This window comes from Dipodomys ordii, unplaced genomic scaffold (genome assembly GCF_000151885.1).
Source record: "Dipodomys ordii isolate 6190 unplaced genomic scaffold, Dord_2.0 Scaffold72, whole genome shotgun sequence".
NCBI lineage: Eukaryota > Metazoa > Chordata > Mammalia > Rodentia > Heteromyidae > Dipodomys > Dipodomys ordii.
Window position 1 is genome coordinate 4486572 of NW_012267288.1, and position 5542 is coordinate 4492113.

A 5542-nucleotide genomic window follows, 5' to 3' on the forward strand; every position below is an offset into this window, starting at 1 on the left:
GGATGGAAACCCCTGATCTGGCATGGCAGAATGTCTCTTTGACAAGCACCCTCTGAGGGAGAGTGATGAGAGATAAGCCTCTGGCCACCAGGCAGTGCATGCATGGTTGGGGTTACCTTCTTTATAAGTTGTACTAGAACATCCTAAGTTCTTTCAATTTGTAACTTTCCTTCAAATAAAGGAATTTAGTTCTTAAAAAACAAACAAACAAACAAATAAAAAAGAACCTCAAGGAGAGCATGCAGGCCCTGAATCTAAGCTCTAAGACTTGCACAAAAGAAAACCAGAACAAAACCCATCACCCCTAAAATAGGAGAAGAGTTCAAGGCTGCATTTCTGATCTGAAAGCATCTCAGGTCTTTTTTGAGAGACACTGTTAATTGGATGCTGCTAATGGAGTCACCTTGTCCTTTTCTTAGTGTTTAGAACTCAGGACCTTGAAGTTGCCTGTGCTTAACTGGAGCTCCTCCTTCCATCCATCCTGTGTGTGGACAGTATAGGAGAAAGGACTTGTGTGTGTGCTGTTTCTCTTTGAGCATCAATCCTCCAAGGACTCTGGCCTCCAAATAGCTCGACATACAAGTAAGAGCCACAAAGTAGTGTCTCTGTCCCATTCTTGAACTAACTCCCATCAAACATCAGTACCCAGGGCAGAAATGAAGAATCCTAACTCAAAACATGTATGATCAACTTTTGAGAATCTCAATTTAATAAGATTGATGAGATGCAATGGAGACAATGTTAGAAATCATTTCTAATATGAGCTAAGGAAAAGAAGTCTGTGGAGTTTCTTGGTGATAGGAGTAGAGGAAGGAAGCCTTGTCTCCAGGCATGTGAGGCTGAATGGCATGTGTTCCAGGTGAGCACCCCAGCGATGTGTTTTCACCCTCTCTTTTTGAGCTGCAGGAAGAGAGCAAACTCAGGACTGAATTGCACAGGACAACACCTGACAAGTCACAAGCTCTTCTTTCTGAAAGTCTATCCCTTTAGATCCCTCTCTCTCTCCCCTCTTCTGTTTGTATCTCCACACTTCCCTTTCAGCCAGGTAACCATAGATCAGAGGGGGTGAGCTAAAAGTACTTCCTTGAATTATAGCTAAAACAGAGAGCACAGTTCAGTGGCCACCTACTTGTTTCCAGGCTGTCAGGAGGAAACACTTTCCTTAGGAAGCAGGTTAGGCAGGCTGCAGCAGCAGTATTGTCTCCAAAAGTAACTAGTGATATTGTTCTTCCAGCGCCTCCAGGCCCTGAGTTGCTCATATGTTGTGGCTATATAGTGGGTTGAGCGATGGTAGGGAGGGTTTGACAGGTGCAGGACTTGTGGGGTGGGATGGGGGGGCTTGCTGCTCTGCTGGTCCTCCCCTTAGTCCTTTCCACTGTGTTCAGATGCTTTTGGACATGGGGCAACAGAGCTGATCTTCCTCTTCTTCTTTCTGACCTATACCCAGGTGTTGCGTAATATAGGTTGGAAAGAGTCGAGCCTGCTGTCCACCTGCCTCCTCTGCTTAGGGACCCAGCTATTCATTTCACTGTATTGGCCATAGGGACTGTATTTGCTGCTGCTGCTGCTGCTGCTGTTGCTGTTGCCGCTGTTCAGCCTTGCTGCTGCCACTGTTGCTGCCTCCACTGCTACTGCTGCTGCTCTCAGTCTTCTCCTCTGTTTTGGTAATGCGGGGACTCCAAAAGAGGTAGGGTAGGCACAGAGACTTCCTGCCTTTCCTGCCACCACCCTCCTGCTGGTGATCAGCAGGCAAGACTGCAGTCCTGTGACACACAGGAGCATTGGCTTTCTTTAAGTGCAGTGTTTGGCATGTCTGGCATGCAGGTGAGTGGCAAGGTGGAGGCCAAGGAAGTGCATGCTTCACCAGGCCTGTCAGCTCTTGGCCCAGGTCTTGCTGCTGTTTCAGAATTCAGTAACTTATCTTGGAGCCAGGCAGGGCTAACCCAACCTGGTCTGGGTCACAGCCCAGGTAAGAGTCCATGAGGTGTAGGATAGCCGGACCCGGCTGGGCTAGGACCCTCTGATTGGGGCTTCAGGAGGTTGCCTCTGTTTCCCTAAACCAAGGGTGGCACAACACTTGCCTCACACCAGGTGTCCTTTGAGGATCCAGTGTCATCAGGTAGGCTAAGCTCTCTCAGACTTCAGGGAAAAAAACCATTCAGTATGATAAACCTGCCCCCTAACGCCTGGGCATCTGGGTTGGTTCCATAGCTTAACTATGGTGAATAATGCTGTGATAACATAGTTGTGCTGGTAACTTTAGTATGGCCTTGTATGTGATCCTTGTTTGGGTAAATGTCCCCAAGTGAGGTTGCTGGGTCATATGGAAGTGCTATGTGGAGTCTTTTGAGGAACCTCCATATTGCTTTCCCAAGTGGTTGAACAAGTTTACACTCCCACAAACAATACAGTAGGGTTTCCTGTTGGCCACAACCTCTCCAGCATCTGTTGTTAGTAGATTTCTTGAGCATAGTCAGTCAAACTAGAGTGAGGTAGAATCTCAATGCTGTTTTGATTTGCATTTCTTTTATGGCTACAGAAGTTGAGCATTTCTTCATGTGTCTATTGGCCATTCTTATGTCCTCTTCAGAGAAGTTTCTCTAAGAATTTGTTGTGGGGGGATTTAGGTTTTTGAGTTCTAAGTATATTTTAGATGTGAGACCCTTGTCCATTGTATGGCATTGAAGATTTTCTCCCAGTCGGTGGGCATTCTGTTCATCTTGCTAGCTATGTCCTTTGCCATGCAGAAGCTCTGCAGTTTCATGCAATCCCATTTTTCCAACCTTTCTTTGATTTGTTGTGCTTCTGGGTCTCTATTAAAAAAATTTTTGGCCCGTGTCAAGGAGCCCTAGAGTTTCTCCTATTGCTTCCCCTAATGTTTTCAGGGTGTCTGCTTTGACGTTGAGGGCTTGGACCCATTTGGAGTTGATTCTGGTGTAGGGTGATATATAAGGCTCTAGGTTTAGTTTTCTGCAGGGTGATTAACCAATTTTGCCAGCACAATTTACTGGAGAGGCTGTCTTTCTTACATTCTATTTTTTGGCTCCCTTATCAAAGCTTAGGTGGCTGTGGGTCTGCATGATCATTTCTGGGTCTTCATTGCTATTCCATTGGTCCTCATGTCTGTTCTTGTGTCAGATTACTATGGCTTTATAGTAGAGTTAGAAATTTGTTACTGGTATTCCTCCAGTGCTGTTCTTGTTGTTAAGGGTTTTTTATGCTATTCAGGGTCTTTTATTGTTCCATGTGATTGCTTGGACTAGTTCTTCTATTTCCATGAAAAATTAGGTTGGGTTATTGATAGGTGTCACATCGAATATGTACCTAGCCTTTGGAAATATTGCCCTTTTCACCGTGTTAATCCTCCCAATCCAGGAGGATGGGAGGTTTTTCCACATCCTAATTTCTGCTTTGATTTCCTTTTTCAGATTTGTAAAGTTTTCATTGTAGAGGTCATTCACTTCTTAGTTACCTGCTAGGAATTTTATTTTTTGTGGGGCCATTAAAAAGGAGTAGCTTTCCTGATTTCATCCAAACTCTTCTCCTTGTTGGCATACAGGAAAGCCATTGCTTTTATACCCTGCTACTTTGCCAAAGTTTTGATTCAGTTCAAGTATTTTGGAAGTGGAGTTGATCATCTTCTTTGTCTTTCTGAAGAGTTTCTCTTTCATCCTCTGAGTGAGTCTCTTGGTGAAATAGCTCCTCCATATTGACCAACTTTCTGAGACCCTTGGTGGAAACACTTAGAAGGGGGCTGAGACAGCAGCTTTGTGGCATAGTATTTTCCTTTGGCTTGTGCCAGGAGTTGGGCTTGAAGTTAGGGTCTTGTGCTTTCTCTTGGATTTAGTGGCTCAAGACTAGCACGAGTCATTTGAGCCAAAACCCCAACTCAGGCCTTTCTGCAGAATAACTACAGATATGAGTGTCTCAAACTTTTCTGCTTGGCCTGCCTTTGAACCTCCACCCTCAGACACTAGCATCCCAAGTAGTGGGATTTAAAAGTGTGGGTGACCAGCACCCTATCTGTAATGTGTTCTCCTGTTAGTCATGAGGTAGTGGATTGACCCTAGCACTGTTTATTTCTGGAACTCTCTTGAGTTCTCTCTTTTGTAAAGATGGTTAACAGAAAGGGTGTAGGTAAGTAACATGCCTGAGCTATGAGCATACATAGGTCTCTGTTCCTGTTACTGGAGTTTACCTGCTATTGCCGAGTTAGGACAGCTGTTTTCTGTACCTAGAAGTGTCTTTATCCTTCTATAAAAAAAGAGAAAGTTTGCTGAGTGCTATTATCTTACACTTGTAAATATAGCATATCCGGATGCTAGGATGTGAGGATTTTGGTTCTCTGCCAGCCAGGTTGTGAGACTGTTATCTTGAAGTAAACACCAGTAAATCCAGAAGTGGAGCCATGGCTCACATGGTAGAAGTAGCCTTGAGAAAAAAAGCCAAAAAACCCTCAAGGAGGCCAGAGGATCCTTGCTGAATGTTGCTGGGTTTTCTGCTTCAACAGTGCTTGATGGGAACCAGGTGCTGGACCACAATTCTGGGTCACCTGCTCCAAGCTACTAACCTTGATCCACCTCTTCAATGTGTCCTTAACTTGTCCAGAGGCCTCTGTTGTCAGTCCAGTGCTAACCCATTGCTACTCCACCTCTCTTATCGGTGCCCTGAGGACTGAATCTTACTCCCAGGTGTACCTGAAGTGCTACCAGGACTCAGAGGCCACCATCTACCACCATATCAATCTGGAGCTCTACCTGTCCTATGTCTAACTGCCCAATTCTTGGTACTTTGGCAGAGATGATGTGTCTCTGAAGAACTTTGCCAAGTACTTTTTTACTAGTCTCATGAGAGAGAGAACATGCAGAGAAACTGATGAAGCTGCAGAACCAGAGAGGTGGCCGCATCTTCCCGTAGGATATCTAGAAACCAGAGTGAGATGTTGGTGAAAGTGGGCTGAAATTGATGGAGTGTGCACCTCACATGGAAAAGAGTGTGAATCAGTCACTGCTGGAACTGGCCCGTGACAAAAATGATCCGCACTTGTGGGACTTCATTGAGACTCATTACCTGAGTTATCAGGTGAAGTTCATCAAAGAACTGGGTGACCATGTCAACAAGTTGCACAGGAGGAAGAATGTCTCTTTGACAAGCTCCCTCTGGGAGAAAGTGATGAGAGATATGCCTTGAGCTGACCCCCAAGCCACACATGACTTCCGGACACAAAGGCAGTGCAGGCATATTGGCGATTGTTATTAGCTTTTGTATAAATTTTACCAGAACTTCCTAAGTTCTCTCAATTTGTACCATTTTGTCAAATAAAGGGATTTGTTGCAAAACAAACAAAAAGCTCAAGGAGATCATGCAGGCCCTGAATGTCTAGGACTTGTACAAAATCAAACCCAAAGAGAACACATCACCCCTAAACTAGGAGAAGAGTTCAAGCCTTCATTTCTGATCTGAAAGCATCTCAGGTCTTTTTTGAGAAACACTGTTAATTGGTTTTTACTCATGGAGTCACCTTGTCCTTTTCTTAGTGTTT

General features: G+C 44.7%; 1 pseudogene; it reads left to right on the top strand.

Moving 5' to 3' along the window:
• LOC105991361 overlaps positions 1 to 5190 on the top strand; it is a 5791-nt pseudogene extending 601 nt beyond the window's left edge.
• The last annotated feature ends 352 nt before the right edge of the window (positions 5191 to 5542 follow it).